Source organism: Hirundo rustica, chromosome 1 (genome assembly GCF_015227805.2).
Source record: "Hirundo rustica isolate bHirRus1 chromosome 1, bHirRus1.pri.v3, whole genome shotgun sequence".
Classification (NCBI taxonomy): Eukaryota; Metazoa; Chordata; class Aves; order Passeriformes; family Hirundinidae; genus Hirundo; species Hirundo rustica.
The window spans coordinates 33,612,469-33,635,283 of NC_053450.1; the positions used below are offsets into that span (position 1 = coordinate 33,612,469).

Below are 22,815 nucleotides of genomic sequence, written 5' to 3' on the forward strand. Positions count from 1 at the left end.
TGAATATGGGCCACTGAAAGCAGTAAGAGGGCTGACTACTCCGGTCCCGCCTGGGAGCGGGGCTCCTCCAAGGGCGGACAGCAAAGGGCCACAGCCGAAGTCTCTCCCTCCGAGGGCGAAGGACTTTGTTTTTCCCTTCCCCTTTCTCCCCGGTTCGTGTGCCGAGGAGGAGGCTCCCGGGAGCGCCGCGCAGGGCTGAGAGCGGGGCGGCTGCCATTGTCCCTGCGGGCGGGGCGCGGAGCCGAGCGGAGCGGAGCAGCCCCGCGCTCCGCCGAGCGGCAGCGGCGAGGGGCGGTGGCGGCCCCCGGACCGCGCTGCCGCCCGGCCCGGCCTCCCCCCGCCCGGGGCCCGGCCGCTGCCGCTGTGCCGGGGGGCAGGGGGGAGTGACTTGTGCCTCCCCCTGCCTCCTCCCCGTCCAGCCCTCCTCTGGGTAGAAGGGGAGGAGGAGGAGGAGGAGGGCGAGCGGTGGGAGGGTCTCCATTGAAATAAACAAGCAGGCAGTTATTAAAAAGGAACATGGCGGCCGCAGCCCCAGCTTCAGCTTCATCTTACAAAGCGAAGGTCAGCGCCGGCGGCGGCGGCGGGAGACGGCACTGACCCCGGTAACGGCTCCCGCACGGCCCCGGCGCGGCGGGGGGTGTGCCCGAGCCCCCCGCGCCGGCCCGGCCGCCCCGCGTAGCGCCGGGGGACGCCCGGGGCCGCGCCGGTGCGCGGAGGGGCGGCGTTGGCGGGCGGCACCGCGGCCGCGGCGAGGGCGGCTTCCCCCGCGCCGGCGGCGGGGGGAGCGGGGCGGGGGCTGCGGCCCCTCCGTGGGGAGCCGAGGGACCGCGGGGCCGCCCCTCGCCGGGGCATCGTGCTCGCACCCCCGCGCCCAGCGGTGGGGGGTGGGGGCGCGGGGTTACTTCTCCGGGACGTCCCCCTGTTTCGGTGAGGGAGGGGGGCATTGGGCACCCCACCCTGCCGGGCCGAGGGGGCCGGTTTCCTGCTCCCAGGCCAGGCGGAGGTCGGGTGCCGCCTCTCCGCGCCCCTGGCTTGTGGGGGGGGGGGGGGGGGGGGGTGGGGGGAGGGAGGGGGCGGAAAGTGCGAGGAACCGGGAAAGGCGAAGGGCCGATCTGGGGGTCAGGGACTGCCCTGGCCGGGCCGGAGGAGGATGGGGCAGCGGGGTGCGATTTTGAAGGGACTGTTCCGGACGTTCCCCCTCGCCCCCACCGCGCAGCGATCGCGAAACTTGAGGGAGGATCTCTCCCCGATGACAAAAGGGGTGATTTGGGGAGCAGAGCGGCGCACGCCGCCTCCCCTTCCCCGGCTGACAACGACTCGGTGCGCAGCGGCGCGGGCCGCTCCGCGCTCCGTCCGCGGGGCCGGGCCTGCCGCCTCCCCTTTCCGCGACGGGCAGAGACCGAGCCGCCCGCCGCCCTCTCCCCTTCCCCCTGCTCAGGGCGCCTCGCCGCCGCTCCGCGCTCTCAGGGGATGCGAGGAGAAGGAGGGGGCGAAGCGGGCAACTTCTCTAACTTTCTGCGCGGGGGTTGTGCCCGCCCGTGCGCGCCGCGCAGCGCCGGGCCGGGCCGAGCCGAGCCGCGGGGGCGGGCGGCGGGGCGTCGCAGCTGCGTGCGAGCGCAGCCCGGGGCGCCCGGCCGCCGCCTCCCCGCGGCCCGGGGAGGGGTGGGGGCCCGGCCGCCGCAGTGCCGTGTGTCTGCGTGTGTGCGCGGGGCGGGGAGCGGCGGCGGGAGGAGGGGGAAGAGGAGAGCAGCCGGCGGGGCGCGGGGCCGGGGTCCCTGGGCGGGTGCCGCTCCGCTCCCTCCCGCTTCCCCGCAGCGGGCGGCGGCCGCGGGCGGGGCGCTCCGCGGCGAGCGGAGCCCCACGCGTGAGGCGCGGGGGAGGGGCGGTGCGGAGGTGCCCGCCGCCTCCGCGGAGGGCGGGTGCGCGGCCCCTCCCCGCCTCCGCGGAGGGCGGCGTGTGCGCCGCCGCGGGCACCGCGCGGCTCGGAGGCCGCCGGGCGAGGCGTAACCGGAGCCGCGTCCCTCGGCTCCCTCGCTGCCCCTCGCTCCTTTGCCGCCGCTCGGGCCTGAGCGTTCCCCCGGCTCGGGGAACGCGCTCTGCTCTTGCCGGAGAGGGGCGTTCAGGCCGTGTAGTTTGTGGGAAACCTGCTCGAGAGCCTTGGCAAAAAAAGGTGGGGGGGAAGGAAATTAAAAAAAAAAAAAGGCAAGGAGATTGCTTGTAGTCACCAGGAAGTCGTGATATCTGTATATCATGATATGTACTTAGTTTGAGTTGGCCTGTATACTTTGGTCTGAAGTGTGTCTATATGGGACACTGCATAAATGTACTTGTAATTTAGCCAGGAGAGTCTCCTTGTGAAAGGAGAACAGGCTGCTTGTTCGATGATAATCAGTTTTTTAATATTTCTTCCTTTTTTTTTTTTTCCTTTTTTTTTTTTTTTTCTTTTTTTTTCCCCCTCCTCAGAGTAGTAAGAAGCAGGTGAATAGGCTTTAGAATTCAACCCATAATGTTTAAGTATAATTTGAGCTAAGCATATAGTGCCTGGCTATAGCAGTTACAGCAGATCTCTATTGCCACTGTAAATAAGTAAGCATTTAAAACTGCCAGTCTTTGAACTTAAAGCATTTTTTTTGTTGTTCTGCCATCGTGGCTGAAGGCAGTCATTTGGATTTTATCCCTTTGGGTTTTTTTATGTACTGAACTATAAAAACTACTCTAGTCAGTTAATTTCCCGGCTCCTTATAACCCAGTGACAGTGTTGGGCCACCTGGTGGGCTCCTCTCGTGGGGGAATCCTATGGCAGTGCCCAAAGGCAGGAAGCTGCCCAGTGCTGGATGCTCTCTGAGAAATTACCACGTTGTATACCATTTTTAATGTCATACCGAAAATATTACACCCCAAAGCAGAAATCTTGTTTTCTTAAACACAGATTAGAGTGGATGGAAACTGTTTGTTTTATTGCACTTTGGGTATGTACTTGGTGCCTCCTACTTTTTTCCAGAACACTTGTTTGTTTACGTCAGCAGTGGTGTCACAAATAGGATATACCAGCTTTGCACATACTTCCGTGTACAGATGTGTATGCAGGCACATATGGACACTCATGCATTTGTATCCCTTACTTTTGCATTTGTGGTAACAGCTCTTTGGGGACTGGACATAGAAGTTGGCTCTGTTGTGTCATATGTAAATTGTCCCCAAATGGTTAATTCACGAGTGTGAGAAGCTTAATGTTCATAGGAAATCTTGGTTATCTACAGTCTTGAGGAAAATACTTTTTCATGGACTCAACCTTCAAAAATGTTGATTACAACTTTAAGAAGAAAGGTTCATTTTTTTTAACATGCAGTATTTTGAAGAATCACATTATTTTTAATATTTTTATCTCGATGGGCATTATGCAATAAATGCATGTAAAACATGCTTCAATCACCTCATCTTTTTAGTCACTGTACTCTTTATTTCACATAAAACCTGAAGATTTCTCAACTTTGTATTTTCTCAGGCTTGTGGTCTTTACTAGGGAGAGAATCCATGTCTGATGTGGTTCTTCAGTATCTCTGCAATGTCTGAAGGCACTTCTTTACTAAGTGTGTAAATTTCTCATGGTATGTCCTGGTGGTGTCAGTGCTAAATTTGAAACTCAAGACATATGAGGAAGGAATACTTTATTGCCATCAAGAATGGTACTTTTGGAATCAGTTTAAGTTTTTAAACTGGAATTTTGTTATTTGAGAGACAAAATAAAGGTTATTTCTGGTGGAAACAATGGAAAACAAGGGATTTATTCACATATAGTGCAGTATATTGCATTAAACTTAGACTCTGAAGTAAAAATTAATTACTTAGGAATACTGTTTATGGTTTTATAATCATTTAGGGTGTAGCTTGCTCATTAGAAGGCTGAAAGGCTCTGTTGAAAGAGGCATGTAAACCCTCTGTAGTGTTGGCATTCCCAACTTTTCCTTCTGTCCTCCAAAAAAAACCAGTAAGAGCTAGCCCATCTGCAGGGGGCCCAGATTTTGCAGCAGGAAGAACAAAGTCAGTGAGCGAGCCAGCTGCTGCTACAGTGCCCACTGTCTTCTGCTCCTTGCCTTTGTTGCTGATGTCACCGTCTCATTGGCAAAATCTGGGCTTCTGCGCTCAGCTGGAGTTTCTCTAGCACCTGACACCAGAATTGCAGAGGCTTAAGAAGTCTAAGCCTTGAGGATGCTGTCAGTTCATTTGAAAGAAAAAGACGAACCAAAGACTGCTACCAAATTTAAATACAAACGTAACTCTCTTTGTCTGCCGAGCACTAATAGATTGTGCATTGAGGAAAGGGAACGCTGAACTAAAACTGTTCTTGCCACGTTCAGTTTTTGTACATTTGCTGTGGCTGGCCTCTCTGAACAATGCAGTTTGCATGCAAGTAGGTATATTTAACAAATTCCACACATTTCTTCAGTGTTCTGATAGGCATTAAAATGCTCAATATTCATTTATGTCCGTGTTTGGCTTTAGAGGTCAGAGGTTAAATGTGTTGTTACTGTCTATACTCCACTGTGTGACACAGCATTTTAAACTAAGAACAGAGTAACGTTGATAATTACTTTGTAGAAGGCATATAACAGCATCCATTCATCCACCCATTTTCTGCTGTTAGTTAACTTAGTTACAGACAGCTACTCTGGCAGGATCCCGTATTTTTATTTTTAAATGAGGTGAAGTTCACTGCACTACTTTATTTTTGTTAGTTGTTAAAACATTCTTACACTTCTGGCAGCAGAAAATGACAAATTCTTCAATGTAATCCTGGGAGCAAGGGAGGCGGAGAGGGAGAAACAGGGAGGGAGAGGAGGGGAAAAAACCCTCCTGAGCATATGGAGACATCCAGAAAAAGATGTGCATCGTCAGCTGTGATTCCATTGTGTGCTTGCAGACAGGATCTGAGCTCTTCTTCTCTTGGGAATTTAAACCTTACCGAAGTCTTCTTTGGCTTTTACCCGTCAGGATAATGGAGCTTAGATAACGTATATTTCATGTATTTATTATAGATAATATTTTGATAATATTTTATGATTCCAGGGAATAAAATTCAGTTGCCAGGAGTCCTGCTCTATGTTGGAATAGCATTTTAAGCAGTCATATGTATTGCTGAAATGGTAACTTTGAGTAGTAAGAATAATTTCTAATATTACATCTGTGGTTACATATTACGAAGGCATCTTACCAGTTCTGCAATTAGTAGTTTGTCAGCAGTATTTACATTATGCAAACACTGCCTATTTTAATGATTCAGTAGCTTAGCCTTTTCAAAACATACCAAGTAGAAATCTGACGTGAAAAAGGACAGGTTGTATAGTTTAATCAATTTAGGCTACAGAATTAGAGGGGGGAAAAAAAAAAAAAAAAGCAAGACAAAAAAGCCCAGGGAATCCTTTAGACAGTTTTAAGACAAAGCAATTTTGTCAGTGTTTTGAATATCCAGAATTAGCATTTATATGGAAAAATGAGGGGAAGAAATTAATTTTCTTTCATTCAGTCCTGCATTTACCTATTACCTAGAACAGCCTTTCCTCTCCTGAGCATCTGGAATACTTTTGATGATTTTATACAATTATTTTGAGTTGATAAATAGTTAGAAAAATAGATCTTGAATGTAGTAGATTTGCTGCACTGCATTTTGTAACTGTTTATGATTTTTCAATCTTTTTCTGTGGAAATTGCACGTTATTCAAATTAAAGACTAATGGAAATTTTATTTAAGGGTTTTATGGATATATAATGGAAACAATTCCTATGGAAAATGTATCGTCGTTGGAGTGCCTGACATCTTGAAGTTTGAAATTAGTTCATTAATTTAAATGTCTGAAGCTATACTGCAACATATTAACAATATGCGCATTTTTTTTTTCTTCTGCAGCTTCATCATTATGCTATTCCAAGTCTTGCATTTCCTTAAAAGGCTTCCATAACAATCTCCCATTAATACAGTTACTGACAGATATTATTTTTCCTTTGCTCTCATTTTAGCAGTTACAACTGATAGTAAATCTCACTTGTTCCGTGAGTGTGCTCCCATTACTTAGATATTCAGAAGCTTCTTTGGAATGTGCATTTGCTTTTTGCAGCTAAGATACAGTGTCCTCAGTAAATCCTATTTACATTTTTCTCTTTGTTTTTGAACTTCAAGAAGTTGGTTTCTGTTTGGAAAGGAAAACTTGTATTTTACTAGAATAGTCCCCATTACATGGAAACCTTTATTGGATTAATGAAAGGGCAGAGAGTATAGGTGAAAAATTAATTAAAATATCTACCGAATGTGTTGATTTAGCCATAAATCTTAGGTAGTATGGATCACATGAGCTTCTATGAGGGGACATAGTGAGAACATATATCTGCTGTAGTGTTGACTGAGAGTTGCTATTTTGATGCTTTTTTAGTGAGCTATGTAAGACATATTGTTGCTCTTGGGTAGGATTTATAGTGGGCATATCACAATTGGCTGCTTTATTGGCTGCCTCAGTGGAGAAGCCTGGGATTGAAGAATGGGCATGGAAAGTGAAAGAACATTTTGCTTGTTAAGTCAGAATTATTATGGAATTTTACTCTTACTCTGCCTATGCTGTAATTCATCTGTGTGTGAACAGATTTAGTTTTTCATTGCTGTCAGTATTGATCTCTAATGAGCCTGGCCCATGGATTTTGAAGAAAATCACTCCAATTAGAAACAATGCAGTTTGTCATCTATTTGTACCTCATGGATTATGTAGGAGATACTAAACTGCATTTAAAAATAAAATTTCTTCAGAACAGAGGGAAGTCTGCTTATGAATAAATTTGAGAGTATACACTGACACTTTTATTACACATATTTTTATGAACTTACAAATGTATCATATGCCTGTGTGTTGGAATTAGAAATTAACAAAAAACCAAAACCAAACAAAAAACAACAAAAAAAACCCCACCAAAAAACACAAAGCAACCCAAACCCTAAGAAGACCCAAGGTCATAAACTTTAATACTTGTGAATCTGAGAGTTCAAGTATCATCTGGGCTGCAGTGGAGATTATTTTTCTTTGTTCTGCTTATACCATGCTTAGAGTTCATAAAGTAGCTCTTCAGGCCTTTCTCTTTACTCTTTCAAAATTATTGTCAGGACCTGCTGACCAACTACTTATATATTCTGAGAAATATATGTGATTAGTGTCAACTAATTTCACTTCCTATTCTCATTTATACCTTGGTCTCCAGATACACGGACAATGTTCTCATCCTGTTCTATCCATTTTCTGAAATAGATTCTTCATGGAGGAATATTGATTGTATAGAAATAAATAAATAATTTCCAGTTTTCAATTATATTCTTAAGGAGAAAAGCTCTTCTTCCAGTCTGAATCTTTGGGTGTGGGGTTTTTTTTTTGTTGTTGTTGTTGTGGGGTTTTTTTGTTTTGTTTTGTTTTGTTTCCCCCCATAATTAAAATTTACAGCTAGAGATGTATATTTTCTTTAAATGAGTCCAGAAGAGTTGTTGCCATTATCTTGGGTGCAAAAAGAGATTAACTTGTTGATACTTTACAGGCTATAAAATGTAGCTCTAATAGCATAGTTCAAAGGTTTTTTATTTTAATTGCTTGCCAATTTTTGTTGGCATTTGCAGTGCAAACATACTTTTGCTTGTTTTGCTGGTTTTTTTTTTTTTTTTAAGGATTGCTTTGCAACAACGATGCTGAATTTTTCATGAGGCCTCAAAATATTTTCTTGCTACAGTTCTGTGTGAAGCTAGTGATAAGTGCACAATGGTGAGATCATTTGTGGCTCCTTTTCTTCTTAGTTTAAGAATGATGGAACCTGAAGACTGGATGTAGATGGGAAAAGCCTCACTAAGCTCCCCAAGTTCATGCTCACTAAGCTTGCATTCTGTGGATCATCTCTTCCAAATATGTCTGAAGGTGGCAGTTCTCAATCCCTGTCAGCTTAACTGTGGTTTGTAGCCTTGATGTTGTGTATTTTGTTCACAACAAAGTTTTTATGGGCCAAGGAGGTAAATGCATCTTGGGTACCTGGAACAGAGACCAGAAGGGAAAGAAGTGACTGTGCACAAACAGAAAATAAAGATGTTAAGTGTTCTGAAGTCAGAAGACAGTCAGTGTGCTATTCTGTTCCATATCAATTGTTTTTAGTTGAGGGGTTTTGACCTTTAAAACAGTTTTCTTTTACTCTTTGTGGGATGGGGGATTGGATAGTGGTGTTGGAAAATGGCAGGTGTGGCTGTGGTGTATTCCATTTTTATATTGTAGGTAATGTCTTTGTGAATTGTTCCGTTCATGAAGGCAGTGACCTGCCCTTCATGTGGGCCTTGGTGCACCACTGTTAACAGAGTTACACCATGGTGAGACCTGGCTTCATGCAAGAGTAGTTTCCCTTGAGTTCTGAGGGTCATCCCAAGATGCTCCTAATTCTTGTGGGATTGGGTGTAAATTTGCATATGCACGGGTTGGCTTGCTTTTTCTTCTGCCTCCAGAATGGGCTCGAGAAGGGAAGGCAAAGGACTAACTTAATTTCGTTGTCCATATTAATCTTCATCACTTCTTTTCTTCACTGACGGTCTAGTTTAGTTAGAGAAATATATCAGAAACATACCGGATAGTACAACTATTCAGGTACACGACCCCGTCGCTAGTTGCTCTATGATTCAAGAGGTATTTTTTGGGAAGAAAGATCTTGTTAGTCATGTTTTTGTGTTTCAAAGGTAGCTTCATCTACTGTGATACCTACAATGTCTTTATTTTCAGACAATATTATTGTTGAACATTTTATGAATGGAACAAATCAAAATCAGCAAAGTTTGTCCTTTCCAGTGGGGGCCTTGTGGACACTACTGTAATGGTCAGAAACCACAGAACTTATGTACAGACTCCTTAGCAGCTGTATTGGAGGCCACAGAAACCAGGAAAAGCAGCAAAAACGGGGAAAAACAGCAGGAAAATGAAAGTGAGCAGACATATTAGTTGTCAAGAAACAAAATGGAAGTACTCATTCACTGATGCACAGCAGGTAAAAGACAGGAGATGGGTGGGAAATGCTCCTGTTGGCGCAGGCAGTGTCCTGTTTACTGCTCCTCAGGGGGAGAGATCTCCCCACTGTGGGCTGGGGCTGCAGCCCCCATCTGCTGCTGAGTCTGTGACTTCTCTTGGGCATCTCTCTGAACTGCCAAAAGATCTAGAGGCTTACTTAAAATCTTACTCCAAGACAAGATGATTTTTTTCTGTCAACAAGGATGCACTCAAAGCCCCGAGTTTGTGATCCACAGAGCTTGTGTGCTTTTTGGACATTCCTGAGGAAATAATGTAGTCTTATCTTCTGTGTGTATATTTTATATAAGAATATGTCTTTGTTAGTGGTGCTCCTGAATAGTCTGTTTCTGTAGTGGTATCCTGTCTGTGACTGAAAGAACTTATGCAGAGTTTGTTTGAAGAAGGTTTCTGTAAGATGGCAGAAATGACAAAGAAAGAGGTTGATTCTAAATTCTATTACTCTTGAAGCATAATTAGTATGGGGTTTTGTGTTGGGTTTTTTGTTTGTTTGTTTGTTGGGGTTTTTTTGTTTATTTTTTTTCCTGATGACTCTTGTAGCGTATCTTTCATTTTATTTGTGTTTTCATTTGCTTTAAGTTCTGCCTTTTTGTCAGAGTAGGAAAGTAGAAAACACTTCTTTGGTAGTTTGTTTGGATACATTTGACATAAATGCTATCTGACCTACAAACAGAAATCCAGGTGAAATATTTGTGTGGGCAGTGGCACACTCCTCCTCCCTTGAAGAAATTATTTTGCTGTGCAATGTGTGGCCTCTGTTCTATGGGACTCTTTACTGTTTTTATGGGACTCCTTATGAGTGAAAGGCTTTCTGTTCACTGGCGCTTGTCACTTGGGTCAGGAGTATTGTGAGTAGAGGCTGAGAGAAGAAACATGCTTCTGTACATGCAACTTGTAATAATGGTTGAAAGAACACCAGTTTCTCCTTTTTAGAGATTTGAAACTAATTTGCTGTCAGATCAAGCAGTCAACCAAAAAAAGGAACCAAGCACTTTCAGAGTTCTCACAGATTCTGTAGTGAAAATAGAGGCTGTGTACTGTGTAAGTTAATGTAAACATTTTAGCTGCTATCACTGTGAATTTGCAGTAGGCAGCAGGTAGAGAGGAAGCTGTGTGACTGGAGTGATTGTGCAGCTGGAAGGGGGTTGTAGTTGTGTCTGGAAGAGCAGATAATGCTCTTCAAAGTTTGTGTTTCCCTCCTTGTGTTATGCTTAAAATGGCAATGTGCTGAACATCGTATTTTTGTTCTTCTGTGACCATCTCCAAAAAAACCCCTGACTAATATTTTTTCTCTCAAATTTGTTCCTAGCATGCTTGAGATGTGTCTGAGTAGTGAGGCCCCCTGCATACACAGCCCCTAGAAATCATTGTCTGCATCGCTGAGTCTTGGTGAGTTGTCTATATCCTGTTGCATTTCATTGGATTGTGTTGCAGTTTTATATTCTTCACTGGGGAGTTTGGTGCTAGATATCTTAAACTGATTGTGTGGATACAGCAGAACAAACCTTGCTTGTAAGTAACCTGTGATACTGCACACTGAGTGGGGATACTGATATTTTAGAAACTTTGAAAATAATAGTGAGACTGGTTATGGAAGCAGAGGGTCCTTGCTTTGGTGCCAGGACCAGAAATGGGACTTTCTGCTGAGAAAGAGTATCACTTGAACCCTTCAGCCTTTCTCGTTAGATTTGTTTGATATTTTATACTGTAACTAAGGAATTGACGTTTTTCAGATGTGCTGATTATGGTCTGTCTTATGGCGAAGGTTGAATATGAAATAATACGAGGTTTTCCATCCAACTCTGTGCACTAATAAATTACTTGAATTGAGGGTTGAAATTGGTATAATGACACTGATGACTTAAACTGCTTGTTGCTCAAGAATTACTGTCTGATGACTCCATCAGGCAATGCTGTGCCTGTTTAACTCTGCTCTCAAGAAGGGATAATACCACTGAGAATTAGAAAAAGAGACCCCTGCGGATTGTTTAAATGCAGACTAATAATAGTTTGGTAGTGCAGTGAAAGAAAGTAGAGTATAAATGCTGTGATTTTATTTTAGGTATGTTTGATAATACCAGTATATTCACTCGGTATAAATCTTTTACAACAAATACGCATTTGAGATTTTATGTGAGAACCTTTTCAGTGTACTCATGAATAAATGTTGTCTTTTAACACATAGAGTGACTTATTAAGGTCAGAAATATGTATTTTTGAGGCTTTTACACTAAATATAGAGGTGGGAAATGAGCCTGCTGAAGGAGTTTTTAGTTGTTTGGTGGCTGACTGTTTATAAAATACCAACCAAATATGGGTAAAATTATGTATGTCCACATCAGGTATCATTTCCTCTTTTGCTAATTGTGTTCAGCAGTTTTTGCAAAACTAACAATGCTTTTCTTTAAACTTTCCTAATTTTCCAGCATCAGTGAATGTGAAAACAGATTGAGCTGTTTTTCTTTGCTTTTTTTCTGTCTTTCCCCTTTTCACTTCTGGTAAAACACTCTGGAGTTTATTCTATTCAATGAAGTTTATAATTCTGGTTAATAATTTGTTTTTGGTTTATATTAACTTGAAAATGCTTACCCACAGAAATGTTATAACTTATTTACACTTATTACTTACACCATATTAATTATTACTTATTTACACTACTTACCTGAACTGCATAATCATAATGTGCGGGTCTTCTCAATAATGATCTGCTTTTGTAATCATTTAAGAAATTGTTTAAAAAAATGCAAGGACTCTAAAATAGTGTTTTCCTACTGAATAGCACTCAGAATGAATTAGGTGTGTGTAATAAGGAGAAAAATGTCATTGCCAGGATTCTCTACAGAGAACATGAAATTTTGTTGTCAAGTTGATCGTGTGTTTGTTTTCAGTTGTCTCAATTTCAATTTTCGATTAAAAAACCGAATGCATTAGGGAAATGTTAAAATAAAAAGCAATTTCCATATAATTGCTTGTGGTTTTTTCCTAATTAATGTGGAGCAAAAAGAAAACCCTGTCTAACTATAGATTTGGTTGATACAGTGATAGAAAATAATCTGGTAACTTTACACAGATGATGACCAAAACACAGTTGCTGTGTTTAGGAAGTTCAAAACCTTTAATAAGAGCAAATATGACATGAATATTTGCACGTGGAGTCTGTAGTGATGACATTGAGGCATAAACCACTGTAAAAAACGGGTATCACAAAAGGATTTATAGGGCAAGGATGAAGCAGAAAGGTAGTTTTCACTCAAAATATCCTTTTGTTTCAAAGTGGGTGGTTATCTCTGTGTTCCTATTATGGACAGTTCAGCAAAAGTAGGTTCCATAAGCCAAGGGGTAGTTTAAAATCTTGGTTCCATTGAATCCTTGGAAATTTTTCTATTGATTTTTGAGTGTCCAGGGCTTCAGTCCTATTATTTGACATACTTGCACATTCACCTTCTCTGTTGCAAGATCAAAGAGCTGTAGCTGTTTATTTTAACCAGTATACCCATCTGGAATTATACTAGTGTTGGAAGGATACAATAATTGGAGTGTCATTTAAGAAATCCTGGCCTTGGCTTTTGACAAGTGTTGCTTGTGGAATTACAGATGTTGGTTTTGACTGTATCTTGGGAGACTGTACCACGATTCTGACTGAAATTGTGCACATTCAGCTTGTCTACGATTGTATCAAGTTTTTTGGAAAATGAAACTGCTAGTTAAGGCTTATTTGGTGTATTTTTTCATGTTAGTTGAGGTAGTGGGAAGCAGCTGCTGTGTGGTATCAAAAAAGGGGATGCAATTAAAATTATGCTAAGTTTAGACTTGCAAAAAACCCAAACAGATTAAAAAATCTGTTTTAATTTTCAGTCTAAAATTTACCAGCCAGAAAACTTTATCTCTCTCTCCGTTTCTCATGAAGTGGTTTGCTTTGTAAGGAATATTTCCCAGCAGAGAACATAGATTAGAGAAATCTCAGTTTTCTGTCACTCTTGATCTGGAGAGTCTGTTTCCATCTAACTTTCTAGTGATTTCATTGTTGTTTGTGTTGTAGTTAGTGTCAAGTGTGATAGAAAATATTTGTGTGTCTATTCATTCTGAGTTATAGTCCTTGTTGTTTACAGCTGTAGTAGATACAGAAAATTCTGACAAATGTCTTATTTTTGACTGTGTTCTCCTAATACATGCTTGTGTAAAGGGAATGCTGTCAGAAAATAAAGTGCAATACTGAAAATAAAACTACCTTATATCAAAACAAGTTTTTAAGAGCCTTGGGTACTAATTTGAGGATGCAAATAAGGAACTCACAGCATATTCCAAGTATCAAACCTGAATAAGGCAGAGCTCACTTCTGTGAGCTTGCAAATGGGGGGTGAAATGGTGCTTACCTAGAACTCAAATCAGTTCGGAGTGCCCTAATTCCCACAGAAGCTGAAATAAAATATAGGTATGTGTGACCTTTAATGAATCTGCTCTTCTCTGTGAGGGATACTTAATCTATATTGAATTGGTTTGTGATAAATAAAGGGGATGTGTTTTCATTGCTGGTCCTCAAAACTGGGGAGTTGTGTTTTGCATGAAATGTGATAAGATTATTCTGTGTTCAGTCACCGCTGTTCAGTAGTGACATTAGTTAACATGAATTGCCTATGAAGATGCTTGTAAAAGTGGATGCTTGATTATGGTGAATTTAATGTAATCAGAGTTAGAATGATACTCCTAATCTGAGAGTGAAGTTCTGCGTGGGTGGTACGATGAGAACTGAAGTATTGGGAAATGAGCATCTATTGAGATTTATACAATTGCACCCTAAAAGCTTTTTTCTCCTAAAATTGGAACTGGGAGTTTATGAAAAACATTATTTTGTGGAAAAGTTGAAAAATTTACACAAATGTAATATATTTCAATTCTTTCCTTTAAATTTTATGAAAATCTAGAGTACTGTAGAGAGAAATCTTGTGCTTGCAACTAGCGGAACTAGATTTGTTAGTAATGAAAGTACTTTTAAAATACTTCCATAGTTTTGAGGCCACAATGTTCAAATTCATTGTAAAGCTGGATTAAACTATTCTTATATATGTAAAACTCATTACCTACTGTAAACGGATTTAAATGGAGTGCTCTGTCAGTGAACTTTTTACTGCATTGATGGAACCAAACTTAATATGTATCCAAGACTGTTGAAGATACTCATTCAATTGATTGAAGCTTGCCTTTTGTATGTAGTTATGTCCTGGAAGATTATTTTGAACATTGCCATTTCAGTGAGATAAATAAAAAATGTTTAGGAAATGGGATTGCTAACTTGATTTTATTCACTTCTTAAATATTGGTTTTGACTTTGTAATGGACTTTGCTAAGATTTTTCATTTCTTACCTTGATAGGAACCTTTTTATATGGACAAAGTTATACTGTATTAGCATTAGCAAAAGGAATAGCTGTCATTATCATCTGTGGAAAATCAATGTATATTTTATATAGAGATTGATGATATTGTATCACCAGTATTGGAGCCTAGGAATTCTAGAGGGGTCAAGAGCAGGACAACTGAGCACTTGCATCATCAAAGAAGATGAGATGCATTTACTTGGGCAGATTTTCCTCTGGGCCTGCCTTTAGTCCCTGAATTGGGAAGAATGAAATATTTACACAGCTTGGCTCTTGACAGTAAATAGTATTAATTAAATACAGGGCTTGAAAATGACACTGGTATTTCAGATGAAGGCCAGTAGATTTTGCCTTGGCTTTCTGGAAATTGAATTCCAGTAGTCTGTTTATTTGACAGCATTATAGTACAATACTTTGAGGTTCATGGATATTTGTGTACATTAAAGTGGGTGAATTTTTCTAATACCGCATTGTGGGTATGTTATAGGCTCAGAAGACTTATCTGCTGTAATGGTGTAAGGAAATTTGTAGATGATTATAATATAAAGCATTGTACAATGTGTTTCTCTCTGATTAATTTACTTTTATATTAACTGGACTGGCAAGAAATTACAGGTTTTCTTTTTAAAACAAACTTTGGATGTCGAAAAATTCAGATGAAAGGTCCTAGATAAGTCACAGAAGTTCAGTATTATGCAAATGATTTAGAAAGATTGGTGAGTATCATTGTGCGGGGCTCTAACTATTCAGATATGTTACAGAAACCTCCTCTAGTCATCTCACCACAACCAAAAAAGGGTACTGACACTCTTCTTCTTCACACAGTGTTTGCTGGTGTGTAAATGTGTTGCTAAAACTCTGTTTGCAACTGTGGCCATGATAAATGAAGAATATGCTCTGTTCTCCTATTCCAACATCTGTTTTATGGTCCAGATTCTTGCCTTTTTTCATTATCAGTACTTTTCTTCCTTCAGTGATCCCAAATCAATAAACTGCAGTGTTCTCTGTACACCAGACTTTGTATCTTTCAAAATGACAACAATAGGCAAACTAGGAATATTTAAAATTAGAACTGAGAAAAGAATTAGTTTTATAGTAGGTATTGCAATTTGTTTTTTCCTTGAGGGTAGCTGTAGTAGTGTCAGGAGGAATTAAAATGTTTCTATTCATGTTCTTTTCAGCATGTTTTTCTTAGTTTATATTGGAATGTTCTCACTTAAACTTTAAAACATTATCCTTACAAGTAACACATTGAATTGAAGATTTCTTGTTGCCTTGGATTCCTTTGTCCTTCAATCTCTAGGTATCTATTTTACTGCTTTAAGAGAGTGAGAATATTCCCTGCATTTCTTTCTTCAGGTCATGAGCTTGAAACGACTGTATGGTGACACAGTTGAATAGTATTTTAAAATGGGATAAAACCATCAACATTTCTCTAAAAGTAGGTGGCCAACACATGAAATTTCACTTGGGTTAATTTTTATGGCCTTTCAGTTTTCAGTTGTGGTTTTTTGCTTGGCTTCTCTTCACAGATCCTGATTAACTGCTTTTTTATTGCTTAGTCCTGCTGAACAGATTAATGTAAAATTTTTTCTGTCTTGAGTTACAGTATGTAACTTCCAGAATGTATCCAGTGGTGGGTTTACCTGCAGCGGATGGTACGTGGAGCTTGATGCATGACTCCTAATGTTTAAAAAATTCCTTGTCCCTGACTGTGATTTTAGTCTTTCCTTCCTCGTGACCTTACTCTTTTGTAAGTATCCAAGTTCTAGGCTCTTGATCAGCTGTATTGGGTTTGCATGGCCAAGCTTTGGTCATGGGCAGATTGTTTGAGAAGCTGCCAGAGGCTTCCTCCTTGTCCAGCAGAGCCAGCCCCAGGCTGTGCCAAAGACAGATGTGCTGCTGGTCAAGGCTGAGCCAATTAGGAATGGTGGCAACGCCTCCGAGATAGCGTTTAAGAAGAGAAAAAAAAAGTCCTTGCGCAGTTGTAATTGTGAGCAGAGAAGAGCGGGGTAGGAATATGTGAGAGGAACAAGTGCGCAGATACCGAGGTCCGTGCAGAAGGAGGGGCAGGAGGTGCTCCGGGCACCAGAGCTGGGATTCCTCTGCAGCCCATGGTGATGGCCATGGTGAAGCAGCTCTGCTCCTGAAGCCCACAGAGATCCATGGGGATGCAGAGACCCACCTGCAGCCTGTGGAGGAGCCCTATGCCAGAGCAGGCAGGTGCCTCAGAGGAGGCTGTGACCCTGTGGGAGGCCCATGCTGGAGCAGGGTCCTGGCAGTGACCTGCAGACCAATGGAGAGAGGAACCCATGCTAGAGCAGGTTTTTGGTGACCCTGTGGAGGACCCACAGGGGAACAGCCTGCCTTGAGGGACTGCACCCCATGGAAGAGTGACCCACACTGCAGCAGTTTGGGGAAGACTGTTGCGCATGGGGGGGACTCAGATTGCAGCAGTTTGTAGAGAACTGTTGCTGCTGAGATGGACCTACTTTAGAGAAGTTCATGGAGAGCCATCTCCCATGGGAGGAACCCCATGTTGGAGTGGGGGAAGGATTGCTCTCCCTGAGTAATGACAGGGACAAGGGCTGATGACCTGACCATAACCCCCATTCCCTCTCTTCCTCTTTGGGAGGAAGGCACAGCTAGGAAGAAGGGGTGAGAGGAAGGTGTTTTTAAGGTTTCAATTTACTTCTCATTAGCCTTCTCTGATTTTGTTAGCAATAAATTCACTTAATATCTCTGATTCTAACCTGTTTTGCCCGTGATGGTGTTTGGTGAGTGATCCTTCCCAGTCCTTATCTCAGCTCATGAACTCGTTATACTTTCTTTCCCCTGTCCATCTGCAGTAAGGAGTAAGGGAGAGGTCTTTGGTGGGTATCTGGCGTCCGACCACGGTCAACCCACTACATCAGCATTAAAATATTTGAGGAACCAATACCAGCGAGTCAAGCTGTTGTTGCCACACTTAAAACATACTCGATACAAATCTGTGGAAGCAAAAAAAACCCCAAACCCAAACTACCCCAAACCAGGCTATCTTATATGAGATATCACCTGCTATTTCCCCAGTCACACCCCAGCCATGCTACCACCGCTACTACAGACCACAGGCTATGTGCCACAACCTAAATGGTTAAATAGATTTGTTCTATTAATTTTCAGCCTTAGTTGGTTAGTGCCAAATATGCTTTGTATATGGCACATATGTTTCACAATAGTATGTATTTATTTTTGAATTCAGGCATGGAACCATGCATATGGTACTCTGGTCCTGTTTTAGGTAATGTGGGCACTTAAAGAGGAAGAAAAAACCTGACAGCCTGCTGCTGCTGAACTTGATTCCAGTAACAGTTGTTATCAAAGTTGCCTCTTACTTACTCGTCCTCTTACTTGCTTCATCACTCGGTTTCTGAGCTATTTCCTTCTGCCCCCAGCTTCCAGGAAAACAGTTTTGTGGTCTTCTGATACAATCTCATAAAGCTTTGGGATAGTCCCATGTTTTGTGTCAGGACAACTTGAACCATGGTTGTGAGACTTTCTAGAGAGTAAGACTTACTTGTGTGTGTGTATTTTGAGGGGGAATTGCTTACTGAAAATTTATTTTTGGCTAGCTTAATGAGTTGGCTGGAATTTCATAAGTATCTTCATTGAGGGGGGCGGGGGAAGTCCCTGCTAATCAGACATGCTACAATGGCTCACTTAGGATATTCTGAAATGAAAAGTGTTGGATTTCAAGGCTAGAGTCACAGCAAGACTGAGCAGTCGGTAAGCCACAGGGAAGACACCTGTGTGGCAGTGGGTGCAGCTCTGAGCGGGGGCTGCTGCGGGGTGCAAGGAGAGGGCTCCTGCAGGGCCACCATCTCAGGGCACAGCCTGTGCCCCGGGCAGAGGGACAGCTGATGGCTCCCTGCCTCCTGGCCTCTGGTCTCGCTCCCTGGCTGCTCCCGGGCCCAGGGTGGCCCTGCCTCTCCCCATCGTGCCGAGCTGGGCACGGGCAGGTTGCCAGAGTTTTACAGCTGTGGCCGAGAGCGTCACCCACTTCAGCTGGGATGACTGCGGGAGCTGTGCCTGCCAACGCACCGGCAGGCCTGGACTTCGGGGATGCAGCCATCTTTGCTGAAGCAGGGAGAGGCTGGAGGGTGGATAGCAGCGTGCCTCCGCCTTCTGAACGCCGGGATGTGGGTGCACAACAAGATGGAGGAGGGAATTGCACTGCTCCTGACTCAGAGCAGAGGTTTGCTTTTGAGTCTCCTGCCTTTTAGGAGGTGGCTCTTGTCTCTGGGCTGCTCGCTGTTTTCCCTCATTGGAGGTGAGCATCCTATCTGTTTTGTGTGTCCTACAGTAAAGGACAGTAGTTTCTTCTCTTGCCTACTTTTATAGATGTAATTTATTTGTCTGCTACCCATAAAGGTTTTCTTCTCAGACAAGGTACTGCAAAGGAAGCTAAGGTATACGTTCACAGATATATTTAGCAGTTACATCCCCTTGTGGATGTTCTTAATGCTTTGAATAGCTTACCCTACTTCAACGTGAAGTAAGCTATCTGAAACAAGGGCATTTTTTCCTGGTGAATTGACTATTTGCACAACTTGTAACAGTTTTAAAATATGTGTTTTTCCTGTTCAGTGGCTGAAATCAAAAATTCATTATAGGCACAGCTCTGCTCCTTGAATCAGATGTATCATTGTCCGTAATTAAATGGATGCATTTGACTACAAAGATGTAATACGATTAAAGTTTCACATGGTTGCCACTGCATATGCCATCTTTTCTTTCCAAATCTATTGCTAAGGTGGGAGGTATTTCCTCCTGTAGAACAGATGTATTTTTAAAAACCTGAAAAGATTAAAATGAGACCTATTTTGATATCTCAGAGCAATTGAGAAGTAAAAATGTGAACTATATATAAAGTGGCCAGAAGTGGTAGAATTGAACTCTGAAAAATTTAAACCCACTAGGGAGTACTTTATGTCATAGTGGGAAGGGCCATATGCTTTCTTGCTGTTGACATGATTTGGAGACTGTTCTTACTGTTTGGATTTTGTGGAAATATTGCTGTATAAGCATAGTGGTAACTTCTTCATAAATGAGCTGTTCTCAGTTCTGTTACACTTGTGTAAATAATTTTTACTCAAGTTGTATTGCGGAAGCTGAGGAGGGATGACTGTGAACCTGCCCTTAGAATTTCCTCGGGGGAGTAGGGGCTTTTTTTAAGAGACAAGATTCTGAGAAGGGAAATAAGGTTTCTTGCAGAAAGTTTGAGCTAACTGGCAGTACAGGAAAGATGAAAATGTAAAATCCAATATTGGGTCAAACCTCCTCCTGCTAATATTTCACTTGCATTATCTGGATGTAAAAACAACATTGTGTTTTATTGGTTTTTAACTGATTTTGCTTACCACTGTCAGGGAAGGAAGTCACTAAAAGGGAACTGGTATTTTCTTACACAGACTGTCTTGAGGAGGAGAAAAATTAATGTAACATGTTTTTTTGTGAGGGTGCGTATCTGCACAACATGAGAATTTTTATTGCATATTTTAATTTAAAAATTGGGGGGAGGGAGTTATGTGTGTGTTTTTCTGCTGTGTAATTTGTACTGGTTGCAGTATCAGTTTTTAGTTCTGTCTTGTTGATTTGTGTAGGATATCAGGTGATATCAACCACTCTTATGCCATGCCTGTGACGGGTTCTGTGGCTCTTGGTGGGCTAAGCTTCTGCTGTTGTGTTGAGCAGGCAGCTAAAATTATTTATTTAGGCTGGATTAGGGTCAGCTACAAAAATTGAATGTATTGTTGCCTTAGGCACCTTTTTTTTTGTTTGTTTTTTTAATTCAACCAGTAGTTTACATAAGGTGGCAGAAATGTTTTTTAGAATTTGGGAACTTGGAATATTTGCCCCTGCATGTAATTATACCCATGGGAATGAACTTGCATAGGTAACAACAGGGATGGAGGTAGACCTTGAGCTAGAGAGCCAGGGGCTTATTCTTCAGTGCCAGGTTTGGCAGAAGTTTACTAAACAAATCACTTGAGCTTAAGTTCCTCATTTTCTCAGCCGTAAAATGGGGTCAATTTTCATTATTTTCTCTATATGCAAAATGCAGTTTCATTGGTATTTGTGGATTGTGTTGAGAAAATAAATATATTTATGTGTTTAATTTCATAAAATGTAAATAAAATGCCTTCTTCTCTCTACCAATGTGAGTTAATACTGAAATTGTAAAAAAATGCTAGAGAGAACTTGCCTCTTAAAACATTGAAGCAGTGGCCTTTTGCTATTTTATTAAACAAGAATCAACCTAGATTGTTTTGAATTAGCAGTATTTTTGTCTGCTTTTGTTATGAGATAAAACACCAAGTATTGACTTAACTTCACATTTCACAGGAGAAGAATTAAAAATTATCCCTGTGAAGGGTGACTGTGGAGTTACTCTTTGAAATTCTAATTTAACACTTCAGTAATGGGTCAAGCCTGCTCTGAATCCTCTGTGGGATTATTTGATTTGCTGTCCGGTTAACCTCAAGGAAAATGGGATGTCTTTAAATTACTAGAGGTGCTAGCTATCACCTTATAATGGAACCAAAAGAGAAAATTTGTTGTTTTAAATTAGGATTGTGACCTGATGACTAAGGCCTTGTATGAATGGGGCTTATTTTTAAGATCTAAATTAAGGCTGAAATTGTAGGGTGGCGATATTTTTTGGTTTGTTTTTGTTGTTTTTAGGGGTCGGGTCTTTTTTTTTTTGTTGTTCTTTTTTTGGATTTTACTGACCATCAGCTTTCGAATTGGAGATTAATATAATTGAAGGATAAGGGGGAAATGTCTTCTTTAACTGGGGCGGGAGTTTGGGTTAGGATTTTACTATTTGTTTTGTCTTCAGTCTTATTTACACATGGAGAAGTTTTTATTTTGTGTTTCTTTTATTTGCATGAATGTTTTGTGCCCCAACAGGAAGAATCAGTATTTTTTTCAAAAGAAAATTGATTATGAAATTAAATTCATGTGACTGGAACTGAAGGGAGTTCTGCTTTTTTATAAGTAGGTAAAGAAGCAGCTTGTATATTTTGCAAGTTTATGCATGTGAAGTTTATCCTGCCAAAACATTTAAAATTAATTTGCAAGTTACTGAAATACAAGTACTCAACTGTTTTATGCTGTGTCATACATGAAGGGAATATTTGGCAGTTATTTAGTAGCTTGAATTTGGTGAAGTAAAAGCAGGGGGATTTCAGCGAAAAATTAATTCTCTCTAACATTTTACTTTTCACTGTTTCATACTGGAAATTTGTTGCATGTTGCTGTTACATTTTTTTCAGCCACATTTCGCTTTTAAAAGTCGTATAAAAAAACCGGTCATATCTCACCAGATTGCTTGTTTCTCTGTCTTACAAATTAAACTGAATTAAAAAAAAAATCTATAGTTCGTGATGTCATGGGACATAAGACAATGAGAAGCTTAGCATAATGCATAATTTTTAATGATGAGGAGTATTGAATGGAGACAAGCTGTGCAGCATGCATTGCTTATAGTGAGAAAATTCACAAGACTTTCTGACATCAGTTTTGACATGAGTCGTGGGCTCAGCTCCAGCGCTGTTCCGAGTGTAGCCTGTCCTACAGAACTTTCCATTGCCAATCTGCCACACACCACGTGCCTCTATTTCACTTAAGATTTCTGGTTTGAGTAACTGGGTCTATACATAGATTGAATTGCATATTTAACAGAATTTACTTACTGTAGCTTCTGAGAATTTTTTGTTCCTTTTTTAAATTAACGCAGCTATATTTGTTACGGTGTAGTTTGATATGTATCAATTTGAAAGCAATTGTAATTTGTATTTCAATGTCTTGTATCATGTTTCTGAAGTTGTTAATTGATAGGGAAATTAAAGTCTTGACCAAATCTGGGGATTTGCTATTTTGGGAGGAAATACTAAGTAAAACCAGCATAGTCATCAGTTTTATGCACATGTAGGAGAAGGGAATTTTTTTTAGGATATAAAGGTTTTTTGTGCTCTCTAGGAGCTGACACATATGTAACTAACATAGTGCAGTAAGGTTTATAAAGAGAGAAAGGACACACGTTTATTTTACAGGATTATAATCAAAGGTTTGTTTACAAAAGGGAAAAAAAAAAAAAGAAAGACCTGTCTACTGCATTAAAATGAATGTAATGAAGTGCTAGTTGCAGCAGAAGCAGGCAAGGCTGGGCTTGCAAGCCTCTATCTGAAGAATTGCTAGCATGCATGAGCTGGGCTGCTTGTCCACTTCAAGCTGGATAGCTTTCTGGTGATAGGAGAGGTCCTACAGCCACCCATTTGTTGCTTACTAAAAATAGTGGTGCTGGAGTAAGGAGAG

At 41.7% G+C, this 22,815-nt stretch overlaps 1 protein-coding gene across 4 annotated transcripts in view; it reads left to right on the forward strand.

Moving 5' to 3' along the window:
• The first annotated feature begins 433 nt into the window (after positions 1-433).
• NCOA2 (nuclear receptor coactivator 2) overlaps positions 434-22,815 on the forward strand; it is a 187,518-nt gene continuing 165,136 nt past the window's right edge. The window contains exons 1-2 of one of the 4 annotated variants that reach the window (XM_040075201.2): positions 434-561; positions 10,390-10,469. The gene's annotated coding sequence lies outside the window, so the exon portion shown is untranslated. Of the gene's footprint in view, positions 603-2,151; positions 2,171-3,596; positions 3,609-10,389; positions 10,470-22,815 lie in introns of those variants that run through there. The other 3 variants (XM_040075429.2, XM_040075279.2, XM_058419665.1) reach the window with 3 other exon arrangements.